This window comes from Tamandua tetradactyla, chromosome 1 (genome assembly GCF_023851605.1).
Source record: "Tamandua tetradactyla isolate mTamTet1 chromosome 1, mTamTet1.pri, whole genome shotgun sequence".
Classification (NCBI taxonomy): Eukaryota; Metazoa; Chordata; class Mammalia; order Pilosa; family Myrmecophagidae; genus Tamandua; species Tamandua tetradactyla.
The window spans coordinates 11,412,157-11,430,557 of record NC_135327.1 but is presented as its reverse complement, the minus strand read 5'-3'; the positions used below and the strand labels follow the sequence as shown (position 1 = coordinate 11,430,557).

The 18,401-nt window shown below is 46.6% G+C and overlaps 1 long non-coding RNA gene across 3 annotated transcripts; it reads right to left on the bottom strand.

Annotated features, from left to right (window-relative positions):
- Nucleotides 1-1,202: 1,202 nt before the first annotated feature.
- LOC143683475 (uncharacterized) lies at nucleotides 1,203-7,830 on the bottom strand. 3 transcript variants are annotated; one of them, XR_013175443.1, is made up of 3 exons: nucleotides 7,429-7,830; nucleotides 3,420-3,508; nucleotides 1,203-2,382 (listed from the first exon to the last, which is right to left on the bottom strand). It is a non-coding gene; the product is annotated as an uncharacterized LOC143683475 (long non-coding RNA). The 3 variants fall into 3 exon arrangements; XR_013175447.1 differs by lacking the exon at nucleotides 7,429-7,830 and adding an exon at nucleotides 6,223-6,683; XR_013175442.1 differs by lacking the exon at nucleotides 7,429-7,830 and adding an exon at nucleotides 3,750-4,155.
- Between the last annotated feature and the right edge of the window lie 10,571 nt (nucleotides 7,831-18,401).

The window sequence follows — 18,401 nt, the reverse complement described above, 5'->3', positions numbered from 1 at the left end:
CCATCAGCTCTCTGTCTGTCTCTCTACCCCAGGCCAAGCCACCATTATCTTCTACTTGGATGTCTGCAGAGGCCGTGGCCCCAGACCTCCTGCTTCTCCAAGGGGCAGTGGAACAAGTTTTCATGTTATATGATCTGCTCATTCCGCCTTTACCCCCCATTGTCACCCCAGCAGCTTAAATACAACACTTTTGACACTTGGAAAAAGAACCAAACTCTGTAGCATGGCCTTCAAAGCTTTGAATGATTTGGTTCCTGCCAACTTCTCCTGCTTCATTTCTCGCTGCATCCCCTGATTCCCCTTTCACAATGTTCCAATCTCACTGACTTGTTTAAGTTCACCCTTATGTCCTGCCACAGGGCCTTTGCACAAACCATTCTCCCTCCCTAGAATGAGTCCGTCTCTTGTGTCTGAAGGATGTAGGCAGAAAAGGTGGTCTGTAAGTCTTCTGTGACCTCAAGGGACCGGCTTGTAAGTGGGCCTGAGGGTATGGAGAAGAGCCTACTGGCAAAGACAAGGTCCTGATCATCTAGGGATATCACACATAGTGGTCATATGGCAGGACTTTTGCCTCGATCCCTTCCTTCTCTGAGCTTGTTCAAGATAGCCCTCAGGTTTAGGGGAGGACTTGTGATTTAACACAAGGAGCCCAAGGAAATGGTTTGCTTGTCTAGTCCAAATGTTTTCCACTCAAACACATCATTACAAAATGCAGATGTTCATTGCCACAATATGATTTATAAAGGTCTGAATAGGGGCCAGGGATTTGCATTTTAATAAGTTCCCTAGGAAATTCTGGTGCATGGGGTCCAAGAAACACACTTAGACCATGAGCTGGAGGAAGAAGCTGTGTTGGAGTCGCCTGTGTATTCCCAGTAGCCAGTGCAGTGCCCATATGTCAATCACAGTTGTGGAATGAATGAATGAATGAATGAATGAAGTAGGCAAACGTTGACACCTCCTTGCAGCATGATGCCTCAGAACCATCAGGCCTTTCCTGCTCAGTCCTCCAGCCCCTTCCTCACGCTTAGTTAGAGTTCATTCCTGAACCAACTCTTACTCTTTCCTCCTTAGACAAGGGGCAACTCAGAGGAAATCTGAATGATCTGAGTGACCCTGCCCCACTGACCTCCTTGCTTTCCTCCTCATTTGTTTAGATGTTTTCTGGGGCCCAGGGGTCCAGCTGCCCTACCGCATGCCCATCACAGCTTGGAGAGCAAGTGTCTGGGCACAGAAAATGGGTCAGCACCTGCCCACACCTCCCAGGCCAGTCACCTGTCCAGGGCCACTGCCTGGATGCCCTGAAGAGTGGTGCTGCTTGGCTCTGCCAGGGGCCTGGCTCATTTCAGCCAGGAGCTGCTGTGTCCACTCAATCCCTTTATCTTCCCCCTTTCTTCTTTTAAAAGGAAGTCTACACAAAATATACCATGCTACTTTCTCATTGTAAAAAAATAAAGCAGCAATGTAGTTTTTAGCATTTATAGCTACGGCAACAACTTTATTTTTGCTCAACGCCGTTCTGTGTCAATACATCAAGATCTACTTTTTTTTTTAAATTAATGCATAGCATTCTGCTCAATGGATGCTCCATAGTTTTTTATCAGTGCTGTATCGATGGCCATGTAAGCTATATCCTGTCCTTCACTATTGCAAACAATGCTGCAACAAACAGCTTTTTACATGCTACTGTTTGCATATGTGCAAGCATCTCTCTAGAATAGATGGCAAGAAATGAAATTGCTGGGCTGAAAGATAGGCGCATTTGCAACGTTAACACAGTCAAATTAACCTCTAATAAGATTGCACCTATTTAATTTCCTATCAGCAATCTCTGAAGGTATCTGTTTCCCCATACTCATGCCAATGATGTATTTTATCAAGATTTTTCATTTTTCTGTCCATTCTATGACCAGAGCTGGGTTCAGGGATGGCTGTGGCCTCTTCCCCCCATTGCTGCTGGAGAGAAGGTCTGACGGCAGTGCATCCACAATGCTGGGGGATCCCACATAAATGAGCCCTGAGTTCCATTAGGGGCAGGGTCGGGGGTTGGCAGAGAAGGCAGTAGAGATGAGGCGACACTTGAATAAGGCTTCATAGGCTGAGCAGAAATCGACTCAACAGAAAAATGCCATAAACTCTGGTGATGGGAGTAGCCCAAAGAAAGGCACAGAAATCTGAAATGGCCTCAGGCACTTGGGGGGGGGGGCCTATTTCAGAGAGCCTGAGGGAAAAGCTGGAGGCTTCTGCAGGAGCCAACACTTGACAGGCCTTGAATCCTTGTCAAAATTGAGAGCTCTGTCCTGTGGGCGAGAAGCTCATCTCCACACAAGCAGGCATCTCTTCCACTCACTGCCAGGCACGTAGTAGGTGCTCAGTAAATATCTGTGGAAATGAGGAGAGTTCCAAAGGTGTTTAAGCACCATGCTTCATTCTTTCTTGTCTCTCATGGAGACCTCTGCCAGGGCCCGTGGGTCAGGCTGTGTTCTGGGCTCTGAGAGTACCCTTTCCTGGGTTTTGCCCCTTATCTGGCCTGCTGCCACATCCCTTTCACCTCTGCCCATTAGAGATTGCTTTTGGTTTCTGTGTTGACAAGCCCCGTTTCTGTGTTTGGAGCGGCTGTTCAGTGCCATTTCCTGATTTAATATCAGGCCAGCACAGAGCAAGGATGCACAGTTAGCAGTTTTTGCTCCAAGTATTTTTCAAGTTCCCTTTTGATGTAAGGGTTGAGTTTGCAGCTTCCCTGATCTTGCTGAGCATGGGGGCAGGGATGGGAGAAGGAGCTGGGAGCCAGAGACAGGAGGAGGGGTGGGGTGGGCAGGGCTTGAAGAAGTTCACCCAGTCCAACTGAGCCGGGAGACGCCAAGCTCCTTTCTAGAAAGGGGATGGTGGAGGGCTCAGCAGTGACATAGAGGCTGGTTAAAAGGTTTGCTGGCAGGGGTGGCCTCCATGAAGCAGGGCTGCTGTCACCCTTCTGTGTGGGTATAAAGGTACACACATATATCTATGTGATGCAATTGAAAATACCAGAACATGAAAACGAAATGAGTTCAAAGAAAACCTAAAGACACATACAGATTCCAGTGGTGCTCAGTTTCTGTCTATTTGAGCATCTGCCATGCACCAGGCTTTGTACAGGGCTGGGTGCTAGGAACACTGGGATTGAGGAGCTCATCTTCTTCTGGTGGGAACAGATAGTTCCTCTACACCATGGTTAATGCAGTGATGGACACATGCACGGGGCTGTGCACACAGGAATGCGTGCATGCACACACACACACACACACACACACACACACACACACACACACACACACACACACACACACACACACGGACAGGGCATAGGAAAAGACCAGAATTTCTTCCCCCGAGTCCTTGGAGGCTCTGGTCCCCACCCCCACCCCCCAGTAGACACTTACGTGACCTACTACTGGGTCCCATTTCCACCTCCACCAACACCCATTTCCAGGGCCCTTGCTCTGGGACCCTCTGTGTCACCTTGGGTCCTCTGAAAAATAGATGCAAAACCCAGATTAGATGTGCAAGGGTATTATTGGGGAAACAGCTGTGAAGGATGAAGGAGGTGGGGCCAGGGGAGGCAGGGAGAGCCTTCAGACAATGCAAGGCTGACACCTGTGAAATGAGGGCAGGACAGGGGATAGGGCAGGATTGGCTTGGACTACAGCCCTGCTCTAGGTTTTGAACAGGCTGATGGGGCATCCCAAAGCCACCTGTTGGAGGAGTCCTACCTCCTGAAGGAATAGGCCAGCACTATGCCACTCTCCCACCCCGTGCTCAGGCACTAGCTGGGAGCGGCTGGGAGGGAGCCCAGGCTCGGCTCAAGCACGCTGGCGGAGCCAGAGGTGCCGCAGCTGAGTCTGCCAGCCAGCGATGCTTCCTGTAACAACTTCCCCTGAAGGAGCTCTGAGTGCTGCATTTGCATAGCTACCACACCCTCCCCGTTCCGTGCGGCCAAGGCTGGCTTCCCAGATAACGGCATTACAGCACAATCACTTACTGAGTGCTTTCTATGTGTGAGCGACATGAGATGATGTCATATGAGACCGTCATATGAGACGGCACAATTATCACAATCATACCCATTTTATTGATGCTTAAACTGAGACTCAAATAAATTAAATCATTTAACCAGAGGCCACAGCTAGCAGATGGCACTAGGGGGATTCAAAGCCTGTTTGACTCTAACCACTGCACCAGACTGCTTTGGCCAGGAGAAGGCTTGGGAAGGGTAAGTCATTTTTCCCTTTGCGCCTATCACTGCTGCTGCTGAGCCCCTGTGATATGTTAACAACACAGCTCCCAAGAAGATGCACCCCTCCCCAGTCTCATCAGAAAGCGGATGCCAGCCCATTTCATGCTGTCCTTGGGATCCCAACAGCCTGACGGCCATCTCCAAACAAAAGGCCCAGAGTGCACACCTGAAGAAGGTACTCTCTGGCAGTCATACATATGTTCTTTTCCTTTGGCATCACCTCCTCCAGGAGGTCCTCCTGGCTGGCCCATATTTCCATAGCATGTTGATAGACATCCGGCGCTGTATTTTTCACATGTGCCCAAAGTGCCTGTCATATCTGTTTTCACCACTAAACTGGGCCCCCTCCAGGGCTAAGACCAGGTCTGAATCGTGCTAGCATCCCCAGCACTCAATACTTAGGCACCTGCCCCTGGGGGGGCGATGGCAATACATGGAGGTGGAGCTCGGACAAAGGAAGGCTGCTGGGCATCAGAGCGACGCCTGGGGCGCCTGGCCCTGAGAACCGTAGCTTTAGCGTTCTGAAGCGCAGCCTGCTCTCCCCGGCCTGGCCGCCAGGGGACTCATCAGCCCCGAGGTGGCGTTTACACCGGGCGTCTGGCTTTTCTCACTCACTCAGTGGCTCCTCACCCACTCCCCAACTGCCTCGAGGGGGCCAGGCCCAGGCTTTCCCAAACTTCAGCGTCTTGCTTGGCCGCAGGTGGCCCAGTGGATAGCCCCAGCCAAGGAGGAGAGTTATTTTTATTTATTTCTTCTTAATCATGAACTTAATTTAGCTGCTAATCAGGTTACCATGGTGACTTGCACTGGATTTATAGCAGTTTCCTAAAGCGCCTTTTTCACACTCTTTTGGGTAAACGAATACAATTTGGATGATGTGCAAAGCACATATATATACTGGGTGTCCCAGGAAAAGGTCAGATGCATCTGTTCTGTATCTGGCTTTCGCCCTAAGGTGCTTGAGAAAGAGCATGCGTCTGGGCAAGGCAGGGTTCCTCTAACTCTGCCCTGCCTTTGGAACCTTCCATGGCTCCCTACTGCCAACCAGGGAAAGCCTGAGATTTCCGCATCGCTTTCCAGGTCCCCGCCTGCCGTCTATCCTCACCTCCCTGCTGGTCCCTGGCGTATTCCCTCCTTCCAGTTCCCCTTTGCTGTCCCCTGCAAGCACGTGCCTCTGTGCCTTGGGCCTGGAAAGCCCTTTCCAACAGCACAGGGGCCTCCGTGGTCTCCAGAAGGGTTAGTTTCTCGCTCCTTTGGGACCGTGACCTTGCTTGTCTTGGGATCATACACTATCCAGTGTGGTATTTGGGGACACCACTGAGCACTCTTCTTGGCACTCCTGCCATGCTGGCAGGGATTGGGAGAGGAGAGCAGGGCAGGGAGGCACAGCAGGGAGAGGAAATGAGGAGGTGGCACTTGTCAGTTTCCAGTATATCCACCATCTTGGATGGCCACCCACTGTCCATCTCAGTGTTTGGAGGTCCACAATTCACCTCCCTGCTGTGTCTCGCCCCATGAGCTCTGAGGCCCCCCCTATCTTGGACCAGCCAGAAGCCCTGCTGTATCTCCCCAAAAGGGCAGCGTCTCCAGGCTGGAGGCCACAATTTCCAGCTATCCCCTGAGGACCTTGGGGCTGGCTGCCAATCAGTCCCGGGATCAGCCGCAGTCCATTAGTGCGTGCCCAGGGCTCCAGGCGCCAATGGAGCCACCGGGCATCGGCGCCAGATCCTGCTCAGGGAGCCCACAGCCACCTTCACTTATTGCCTTGGCCTTCCTACCCGGAGGAGCAGCACCTGCAGACTGCGGGCTGGCTCACTGGGCTCAGAAACCCCAGCCCCCAGCCCGGCCACCCTCTAGAGACCACTCTGGAGGCTCCCAGGTGACAGCAGGAACAGCTAGGCCCCTTTGCAGCAGCCTGGCCCAAAGGTGAGGCTGGGTAATCCCGTTACCTTAGCACCCCTCTCCGACGCTCGCTCCCCGCATCTGGAAAGTAGGGCACTAGTGGTGCTACTGTCTGGAGAAGCCAGCAGGACAGTAGGCACCAAGCATCACGGGCTTCTTTTCACGTCTGGCCCTGCTGAGTTTGGAACCAGAAGAACTGGGCTCAGATCTTGGCCCTGCACCTTTTTATGCTTTTGTTTCAAGATTGGGGCCCAGAAGAGGAAAGGTCAACTCCCAAAAGACCTTCGGGAGGGTGAGATTAACAGGCCTAGATGCCTGTGACACTGATTGTGAAGGGCATGTTTTTGACATGCCAGGCAAGCCTGAATGCCGCAGCAGCTTTGGCAGGCATGTTTGTTTGTTTGCACCCCCAGGGGAGTCCTTGCCAAGTTGAATGTGTGTCAGAAGTCTGTTGGATGGGGGGGGTAGAGCCCCCCAAGTCGTGTGCAGCCATACTGGGCTTGGAAGCCCTCAGGGATCCAGACACTGTAGCCCAAGGCTTGAGAGAGTCTGGGGTTCTAAGCCTAAGATTGCTCAGTGGCAATCTTACTGTGTGATCTTGGGTCAGTTGCTTAACCTCTCTGGACTTCAGAGGAGTTTTTCTGGGGAGGCCAAATCCCCCCCAACAATGACGTGGGACCTTATGTCTTCAGCCCCCCCTCCAACATGTAAGCTTGGCAAACTGATTCTGGCCCACCTCGCAGCAGTCTTACAGAGGGGGAGAAATTATGACTTTGAAAAAGTCCAAAGAGTAATGCATGTAACCCCCTCAGGCCACTGGGGGCTCTTACTCCACCTTAGGGTAGGACTGACCAGTGCCCATCCCCTGAAATGACTCAACAAACATCCAGCACGGAGGAAAGCATGGAATTCCCCTTTACTTGCTATGTATTTCATAGTATTGTGTTTAAGAGTAAAGGTTCTGGAGACTGCCTGGTTTCAAATCCCAGCTCTGCCACTTAGTAGCAGGGTGACCTTGAGTAAGTTACCTAACCTCTCTGTGCCTTCTCTTCCTCATCTGTATATCAAGGCTAACAGCAGCATATACCTTGTACGGTTGTTAGAATGATTGAGTTAATATATGTTAAGCATTTACTGCTTTGTGTTAACAATTATGTTGCAAACATATTCCCAGTGTGTTGGTTCTCAAAGCTAATAATATTAACCCCATCTTATGATCAAGAAAACAGAGGCGGAGAAATTACATCTCTTACCTGGGCTGGGTGCTTTAAATCGGTGCACTTGCCATCAGACCTTCTGCTCTCTCATCTGCTTAATGTGATCGATGTTAGCAACTGACTTATTTTGTAAAACAAGTTCATATAGCAAGGGGAATCGAGAAGGAAGTAGAGAGTTAATTAAGAAATACAGGATGCGCCAATGATCAATCTTAACATCATTAAAGGAGAAACATCCAGACAACAGAATGCGATACACCAAGGAGTACATAGTACCATCTGCTACGGCTTCTAGTCAAAAACTGAAGATGCCTTGATCACCTTCTGGCTGTAATTATCAGATTCCAGAAAACACGGGGGACGGAAGCACACGTTAAACAGCACTGCAAGGAGGCAGTCAGACAAAGCCAAAACACGAAGCAGTTTGCAGAATAAAAGACTCAGATTTATCAAGAAATAAAAGCATTAAAAAGAAAAGTGAAGAGGAAGGGGAAAGGATCAGTATAGATGAAATGAAACTTAAAAGACATATCGACCAAACGCAATCTCTGTAGACTGATTCAAACAAACCAAGCATAAAAGGACATTTTTGAGACAATGTGGATATTTGAACATCAACCACATGTTAAGATAGGAAAGGAACTGGTTGTTTTTATTTTGTTATATGTGATCATAGTGTTGTGGTAATGTTAAAAAAAAAAAAATAAGTGCTTATCTGTTAACAATACCCCCTACAGTACGTATGTAGGAAATGAAATGGTATCTGGGATTTGTTTTAAATGCTCCAGCAAGGAGATGGGGTAAGAGGTTCATGAAGTTTAATGTAAGTCGCTCTACCATTGTGTATGTTTGAAATTTTTCACAATAAAAAGTTTAAAAGAAAAAGAGTAAGGAAGCAGATGACTCTGAAGGAGGGGTTACGAATACAGGTCCCAGAAGCACCAGCTTGCAAGTGAGGTTTGGCTCCTTGGAGCTGGGACAGGCCAAGAAAGCTGCTCAACTCCTTGGCCATCAAAGAGTCGCACGTCCCTTACTTGTTCTTAGGCCACTCAGGGGAAAAACAAGTTTTGGTCATCACCCTGGAATTCATTTATTCACTTAGTCATTCATTCATTTGGTCGTTCAGCCAACCTATCTGTCAAGTCCCTATGATGTGCCACACACTGAGACTGACAAAGTGGCTATAAAGGGATCGTCTCTGTCCTGCGGTGCTGAAAAAGTCTGAGGAAGGAGACAGATTGAATGCCACTAAGGAGTTTAAAATGGCGGGCGGTGGACTGAATTGGTCTGGGGTGAGGCATGGTTAGGGAAAACCTCTCTGAGGATGTGACACAAGCTGGGATTTGACCAATAAGAAGAAGACGGCTGTGTATAGAGCCTCAGAAAAGGCATTCAGGGAAGGATAAAAGCAGGTTCAAGTGTCCTGGGGCAGGAAGGAGCCCAACACTTTCAGGAATGGTAAGGACAGGGGGAGGGGGTTGGAGTAGATTGTGGTGGGAGGACTTGAATGAGACAATGGTCTTTGAGGTTGGGGAATGTCTGAGGCTCTTATCTGCTGCTCTGAACCAAGAGAAACTTCACTCCCATAAACAGAGCGTATCTTATGGAGACGTAGGTCGTGAGTCAAAGTGACAAACTCCCCTGCGAGTTATTAAGATAGATATTGGAAAAGTTTGCCTCCATGTAGTCTAGTGAAATAGCTGGACTTACTTAAAGAATTTTAATGTAGGAGCAGGGTGGAGAAGAAGGGAGGGTGGCTGGCCCTGGGGCACAGAAGAGCCCATTACAATGGAAACCACTGGAACTGCAGAGTAAGTAATGCCCCCCAATTAGAGATTTAAAAACCGATGGGTGGAAAGCAGGCCTGGGTCCTGCCCAGCTCTCCCTCCACGCCAGCCCCAGCCAGGGAAAGGAAGCCCCAGCCAACTGTGGACATAGCAGCCTGGTGATTTATGGCCCCAAGACAAAAGCTCCCAAGGAAAGGCCCCGTGAAACTCAGACATGTTGTTGGAACAATTAGGGTCCATCCATCTGTTTGAGTCAGCATAGCGTCTGGAAAATGGGCCTAGGACAAGGGCTGCCCTGGGCTGAACGCCAGCTCTTTGCGTTGGACTTTCCACGTGGTGAACGGGCACAAAACCCTGGGAGCTGGGGGTGGGGTGGGGGGCAGTGTAAGCCCAATTTTTCAGATGTCAAAAATGAAGCTCAGAAAGATGATTTGCTCAAGGTGACCAGGTAGGAGAGCAAAACTCAGGTCCCTTAGAGTCTGAAGGCCACACTTTTTTAAAAAATCGTATCTTTACTACCTCCATGGCAATTTCTTGTGAGCTGCAGAGTTTTTTCTGCAGTTTTCCAAGATTGGGCTTTTGTCGCCTATTAAGAGAGTTTGGCTCCCAGCCCCCAATTCACCCTACAAAAACAATCTGGAGTATCCAAAGCTAACGTCAGCTGCCTCTCCTGCAGAAATCAGCACTCCCTTCCTGCCTTAGACATAGGACACAGTAGGAGGGATTATGGGTGACAGCGCCCTGCTCACAAACTATCTGCACATGACATGCTTCTGAAGACGTACCCCACGTGCCACACACTCAAGGTGGCCAGCACTCAGGAACAGCAGCCCTGGGGCTCTTGCAGCTCTGTGATCCCAGCACAGGGTCTGGCCGAGAAAAGGCACTTGCAAGTGTTTGCTGAATAAAAGAACGGATCTTTGGCACTGGAGGCATCACAACAGAATATCCAACTTTAGAAAAGAAAAATGAAGTGGCATAATAAAATGATGAGAGGATAGAGAAATGCTATGTATAACGTCCATTTTAAAAAATCAGGACACAAACCATATAACCAAAACACACACACACAAATCTAGCATGCTGTTAATTGTGTAGAATAACGTGTATATATTTGTGCCTAGAAAAAAAAATCCTGGACGAAAATGTAAATTAAAATAGTGACAGTCATATCTCTGTGCAGTTGATTTATGCATGGTTTTATTGTTGTCTTTAAATTTTTTTCCCCAAGATGTGGGAAAGGAGGATGTGCAATTTCTTAAATAATAAGGAGAGCCGTAACTAGCTTTTTTTTTTCTTTTAATAATATAGTCATAAAGCATGTTGGGCTCCAGCCCCAAGGCAGGCCATCACCTGCCGCTCTGAACCCAGAGCCTGCTGAAGGTGGCAGACGAAGTGCCAATATTCAGTGAGCTTAAAGGAAGCTCCCCTAATCCCGCAGACCCCGGGGCCCACAGAACCCCACAGCTGCTGTGAGCCACACATGAGGTTCACACCCCGTTTCACGGAGCTGTCCACCCCTGCCCAGGGTCTGGAAGTGAAGAGTGTGGGGTCCAGCCTCCCACAGCCCATCTGCCAAATTTTCACCACGACCAAGCACCTCTCCATGACTCCTTCCTCCACAGGCAAGTTAGTAAATCAAAGCACACATCTCATACGCAAGGTGGGCCCTTTCTGGTAAAGCACGAAAAAACTTAATCTTTGGTCCAGAAGCAGTAGATTGCGGCGGCGAGTCGGCAGCCAAAACCATTAATCTTTGCCGCGTTCCCCAACTGGCTCGAGTAGTAAAGAAGATAATACCCCAGCAGAATCAGTGACCCACTACAAATTGGTCCTGAAAGGTCCACCAGCATAAATAGACTTTTGCTGATCCAACACTTGTTAGGAACCCCAACAAAGAGACTATTGGCTCATCTGATGAGCCGCTTGCAATGGGCCCTTGCAATGGCTGGTGATGGATGACCATCCTCCCTTAGAAGGGAAGACGCAGCTCCTGGTATGGGGCCCTTTCTCATCTTAAATTTGTCCTCAATAAATCACAGGTGCAGAGGAGCCGGCATCAGTTTCATTACACCTACATGCTCCGGTATCAATCATGCCACCACGGAGGCCTGTCTGGGCACAGTTCATTTCAAGTGGCTTTTTCTGTCCTGATTCAGTTTCCACCACGATGTATGCTTCCACGGAGCTGGGCCGCAGAGGGCAGGAGCAGAGGCTTCTTTCTCTCTGAAGGCCTGTGTTTCCTGGGCCCCAGCGCCTATTCCCTCCACCCTCTCCGTTAACTGTCCCCCAAATGGGTGGTCATGCTGAGCTCTGCACCCAGGCCTGTGCAAAAGACTGAAGCCTTAGACCCAGAAAGCGTTCCTTTCAAATAATGGCTCTGACTTTCACCAACTTGGGACAGGTCACCATACTTTGCTGCGGTTCAGTTTTCTCATCTGAAAAATAGAGATAATAATACCTTCTCGCTGAGAGCAAACAAATGATTGGGACGAGAAGCCGAGCACAGGGCTGAGTCCAAAGAGGACTTTCAGCTGATGTTAGTTCTCGCCCTTGCACATTTCCGGCTTGGATGCTGGTTAGCGAGAAACTATTGCAGGCGGGGATCGCCTTGCTCTCCTTTTGGTATCCAAGCCCATGAGTCCCTCTTTCCTGGGTCCACCCCGCCTGGACCGTTCCTGGTGCCTGCAAGGGTGTGTCAATTACAATTCAGAATTTATGACGATGCTGCCACAGCTCGTTTTTTTGTCTTGTTCATTTCATTGTAGGCAGTTAAAATACACTTAAAACTAAGGACACCAGAGAGCTCTCAGACCTCTTTTTAATGCACATAATCAAATACTTTAATGTCATTAAACGCATGTATAAGGCTCATCATAAAAGCTGTGAACTTCTCTTTTAAAGCATCATAAACGGGAATAGATGGTTTCTTCGGGGGCGGGCCCTAAGCCAGTCCGCCTGCAGCCCTCACACCTGCCATCCACTTCCTCCGGGTAGACACAGGCCAGGCTACCTCTGTTCCTGGATGGAGCGTTTAAGGCCTGGTGGCAGCCCTGTCAATCCTTTACCAAATGAGCAGATCTTTGAACAGAGGAGAGGGGAGTGCAAAGTCCCTGCTCCCGAGTTGGTCAGGAATGTCAGACAGAACAAGCTTTTCAAAAGACACTTCCATTCACTCTAAACCTACAAAAGAGCTGGAGTGACAGGGCCATTTATTTGCAGAAGAGTTGGGGAGGGGTGGAAAGGGGAGGCAGGGAGAAGGAGGAGGAGGGGGAAATGGAGGGGAGGGAGAGGCAGGGGGAGAGGGAGAAGGTTCAGAAAACAGGTATATAGAGAGAGATAGAAAGAGCGATGGGACCGCACTTCCCACAGCTCACAGGACTGCAGCAGCCCTGCATTTTAGCTCAGAATCTGCAGGCAGAGACCACAGAGCCAAGTACACACACAGTGCACCTGCGAGAAGTGTGTGATGATGACAGTAAAATTGAGAGCATTTACTATGTGTCCAGTCTAGTGTCTAAGTTTGTTACAAGCCTGACCTCATTTAATTCTCCTAACAACCCTATAAGGTAGAAACTACATTTCATTCTTTCTAGGACATACACTCCCACCCACCCCCACCCCCATTTTAGCATCTCCGAAATTGAGATGCATTTTGCAATCACTGCCAGCCTGACAGGAGTCTCGATGTCATTGTCCTATCTACTCATGTACATCAAAACTTGCAGAATGGGTATCTGTGGCTTGGAAGAAAATCCTGGGGACAAGACAGGAGTGGATTTTAAAGAAATGCTACACCACCAATACTTGTGAAGTTACAAAAGATGATATTGCTTAGAAAAGCAAGATCATCAACCATGCTGAGTCAATCTCTGAATATGAAGACGTTTTAGGAGCACCTGAAACTATCTATTTATTTGCATTTTCCTTTTTATGTAAGTACAAATGTCATATATGATAAAAAAAAAAACTATATATAAATAAGCCCAAAAGACTTCTTTCAATAGTCATAAAATTAAAATTCTAAGTGATAAGAAAGCATTGGAGTTTAATGGACAATGAGTCCGCTTTTCTCGTATTATATAAAAAACAGTGGAACATACAATTGCTGGCTTCTTGGATTAGGTGAGATATGGTACTGTCCCATCATACAGATGAGCAAACCAAGGTTTAGGGACCTTTATTACTTACCCAAAGCCACACAGAAAGTCAAAACCCTAGATCTTTCTGATTGCAGAACCTATGCTCTCAGTCTTCATTGCCAGGCTCCTCTGGCATCTCAGCAGTAAGTTGATACAGGTTCAAATTCCAGCTTGGTCACTTACTGGGTTCATAATTGAAGGAAGTAACTTCTGGTTTCTGAGCCAAAATGTGGGTAAGCTAATGAAACATGCCTCTCGAAGTTGCAGATGTTAAAATCCTTATGTGAAAAGGCACAGCACAGTGGCCCTGAGCACCCAAGAAGGAGCTCAGGACGTGGGAGTCAAATGAGGATTAGCGATCGGGTCCCTGGCACACCTGAAGGGCGCCCACTTTACTCCTGCAGCAGCAGTCTAAGCATTCGGGCAGCAGTAGAAGCCCAGATCTAGAACTGGAGACCATAAGCATGAATGGAAGATGCTTGTAGCCCCGGCTGAAGTCAAGCTGGACTGCACACACTTCCCCATGCCTGCTGGATGTTCAGTCCTTCCTTCCTGCTGTCAAAACCGAGCTACAGCAACCGTAATTCATATGCTGTTGTGGCTGTGGTTGTTGTTTGCATTTATTGAGCGCCCACACTGGGCCAGCACTCTTCAAAGGACTTTGCACATGTTTTAGCCTTGCAGTAACTCCACGAGTAGATGCGTCACAGAGGAGGGAGAAACTCAGAGGGTTGAAGACCATAAAGTGGTGTTTTGGGGCATCCCTGGACTTTCCGGGAAAAACATACCCAGGGTCTAAGGTTAATTTGGTGCTCTGCGTTCTGGTGATCTGTTCCCATTAGGTTTGAGATTTAAGCTAAGAAGTCGGCTTTTAGAAATCATAATAAAGGATGTCTTCCCCCCACATTAAAAGTCGAACATATTTACCGTAGAATACTTGAAAATATTTTGTAACAAAAGAGACATGCTATTTTATGCATCTCTTTGCCAGAGGCCACTCCATGGTTCTCATTTTCTATTTCCTTCCTTTCTTATTTCTACCCATATTTTATACAATTGCAATTACACATACAATTTTATATCCTGCCTTTTTTTTCACTTAGCATAAGCATTTCCCCATGTTAATGGAAATCTTTTGCCAATATCATTTTAAATGTTACGTAATATTTCATTGAATTGGTGACCCATGATCTAGTTAACCTCTCCTCTAACGTGGGACATTAGCTAGTTTCCACCACTATAGTGCAAATCTGTGTGCCTAAAATTTTGCCTCCATTTTTATTTCCTTCGGATAAATTATTTACAATAGCATGACTGGGTCAAATGACAGGCACGTTTTTAAGACTCACAATAGATTTGACTGTTTTAGCTCATCCTTGCCAGCATTGAATATTAATGTTTCTTAAAAGTCTGTTAATTTGATCAATGAATTTTTACTGTTTTAAGTTACTAAATCCTTGCTTGCTAATAAATATAAACATTTTCTTCAACTTTATTACATGATTATATTTGTGAATTTGAGACTTACACTGGAGTAGTTAAGAGAACATATTAAATCAAGCTGCCTAGTTTTAAATCCTAGCTCCCAACTTCAGTCTGTGTGATCCTGGGATGGCTGTTTAACTTATCAAATCATTTTTAAACTCTTCCTCATCTTTTACTGGGGATGATAATAATCACACTTACCTCACAGGGTTTTTGTAAAGAATGAATTAGGGATTCCATGTAAGTTATAACTGGCAGTAAGTGCTCAATAAATATTAGCTATTTGAATTACTTCTTTTGTAAATTGTTCTCATAACTTTTACTCATTTTTCTCTTTGGATCTTAATATTTTTCTTATCAATCTGAAGGAGCTCTTTTGATATAAAGGACATTAGTCCTTGGTCAAATTGATTGTGAATATTTTTAATGCGATTTAACTGAGATATACTCACATACCATAGAATCCATCCAAAGTATACAATCAGTGGCTCACAGTATCATCCTATGTTGTGTATTCATCACAACAATCAATTTTAAAACACTTTCATTACTCCAAAAAAGAAGTAAAAAGAAAAAAGAAAACCCCAAACATCCCATGACCCCCCCATTATTGTTTTGTTTTGTTTTGTTTTTGTCTTTATTTTATTACTCATCTACCCACATGCTGGATAAAGGGAGTGTCAGCCCCAAGGCTTTTACAATCACACGGTCACACAATCATATCTATATATAGTTATATATATAGATATATATAGTTATATAGATATAATCATTATCAAAGATCAAGGCTACTGGATTGCAGTTCAACAATTTCCAGTATACCAATGAACTATTCTAAGATATTAGAAACTAAAAATAAATCTCTATATAATGAGCCAGTGGTCATAATCATTTGTTAAATCCTAATTTCTCAGTTACACCTCTTCCCTCCCATTCAATCACTCTCTCAATCTTCAGGGATATCTGGGCAATGGCCATTTGATCTTCTTCCTGCTGGAAAAGGATGTAGACTTTACAGGGTAAAGGAATGAAACTGGTTGATGTTCTTGGAGAGATGGTACCTCTGGGTTTCAGGGCTTTTTTGGCATAGGAACAATCTGGAGGCCTTACGTTTCTGAAAAAAAGAAACTTACTAAGAAAAACTTTTATTGAGTCTTAGATAAAGCCCAGGGTATTCTTTGGGGTTTCCAGGAATGTTGTTCATTGGGGCTTGGCATAGTGTGGCAATATGCAATATCTGGCTGGAACTTTATAAGAGTAACCTCCAGAATAATCTCTCAGCGCTATTTGAAATCTCTTAGCCACTGAAACTTTATTTTGTTTCATTTCTCTTCTGGCTTTTGGTCAAGAAGGCATTCTCAATCCCACGATGCCAGGGCCAGGCTCATCACTAAGAGTCATGTCCTATGTTGCCAGAGAGACTTGCCCCCCCCCTGGAAATTAGGTCCCACAAGGAAGGAGGATAGTGAGTTTATTTGCAGAGTTTGGCTTAGAGAGAGAGGCCACATCTGCGCAACAAGAGAGGTTCTCTCGGGGTGACTCTTAGGCATAATTATAAGTAGGCTGAGCTTCACCATTGCAGAAATAAGTTTCATAAGGGTGAATCTCGAGATCAAGGGCTTGGATTATTAAACTGGAAGCTCCTAACGATTAAGAGAATATCCAGAATTCCCCAGGTGGGGAAGTTTAATAGTTTCACATTTTTTTCTCCAGTCCTTCAAAGGAATTTTACAAAAATACTTTTTTATCTTCTGCTTAATTGTGAATATTTTTTAATTGGCTTTTAAGGCTACATCTTTCTGCTTGATGGTCTCCAAGAAATTATTTGGGGGCCACCCACAGCCAATACATCTTCAGAGTTATTTCTATTATGTAAGGGTTTTGGAAAAAGTAAAAGGGTTTAATTTCTGATATTACACCTCAGAAAACATGGCTTCAACTCAAAATGCTGCATCTCCAATGGACTACATAGGGACAGATGAGGTTTATTGTACCTGCAAAATGATGGCCAGCTGGGACATGGCTGTGTGCACGGAGTGCATTGCCACGGCTCCGACATGTTGATGCCTAAATAGTCCTCATAGCACTTCAGGTCAGAGAAGGAAATAACAGAGCTTTCTGAAAACGATCTCTCTGGAGCCCATTCTTCCCCAGTTCTGAAGCCATTCTAATGTTCCTAATTCTTTGCTTAAAAACCTTCTCCCCCAGATCTCTGTTTGTCCATGGCCTCTGCCGTGCTCTCAGCCCTTTTCTGCCAACGAGGGTTTGGAGAAATAAGAAAGCCTCTGTTTTTTGTTTCCATTTTTTATGTCTATTAAAAATAAACATGCTGAGAAGCGGCCTGTTAGTCTCTTTATCAAGCCCCAAACAGCGTGTATTCCTTGTCAACTCGGCACTGACGAAAGCAAGCAGGGTGATTTGTAAGGCGTCAGGAGCAAACTTAGTTAAGGGCAGACTCCGTTCCACTGATCAAAATGGGTTTTAGCTGCGTGATGGGCAGCCTGTCCCTCAGATAGCCAGCCCCTCCATTCAGCTAAGGCAGACGAGCAGGTAGCACGCTGTCCCCAGCCCTCTCGCTGGGTCCAGCTCACAGGACCCTGCACTGACTTTTCTGCTAGAGAAGCCGAGAAGCCCAGGTCTTACGGCTCGCCACCAATGAGATGCATTTCATGCTGAGTCAATTTCATCAGCATCCTTCTTCCTTTAAGAATACAGGGCAGTTAAAAACAGCAAAGCCACAATACGCGGTAAAACAGCTTTAAATTCTAATGAGCCTCTCTATACTAATTAGTAACTTTGCTAACTGGTAGCTTTCTCTGTTAGAAAACACCGCCCTGCCTTGGAGGGACACGAAATGCCAGCGTTTCCCTTCCCGGGTATATCATCCTTAGTCTTTTATTACCAAGTCACGAAAGGGAAGTACATTGTTCTTCTCACACTGTTAGAGCTAACAGATTTCTATTATTTTTTATTATTTTCTTTAAGCGGTCACCATTGCATTTTGCCTTGTAAAAACTAGAAAGTGCAAGAGATCAATTTCTCCTAAATCCCACCTGTCACCTACCCGGCAGGAAACGGGTCAGAGGAGCTCTGGAGCGTAAATAGGTCTCCCAGCCACTTCTGGAAGACACAGCCACATCCCCACCCCCCATTTCAGGGTGAGATCTGGTAATTTGCAAATCAAGCAGCCATCATTACTTTCCAAGGAGCAAGCCGGGTCTCCACTCCTCTCTGGGATAACGTGACCCAATCATTTGTCTGGCAATGCACAAATTCTAGAGCTCTTGAGAATTCTTAGCCAAAGCTGATTACTAACATAGGAATGATTGTAAAGAAACATCTTTTTAATATGGGAAGGAGAGGAGGGAGGGTGAAGGGCAAGAAGTAAAGAGATGCAGAGCTCGCCACCGCAGCTATCAGCACAAACTGGAGCTTTTTGAGAATCAGGATTAGACCTCCGATGTATGAATGGAATTTCTCTCCTTCTCATTTGTTTTTGCCGCCGTGAGTCTGAGTCCTCCTGTTGTTATCTCCCTCGCTGCTCCTCTATCCTTTCTGAGTACCTGATGAAGACACCCTGCCTGGAAATAATTGC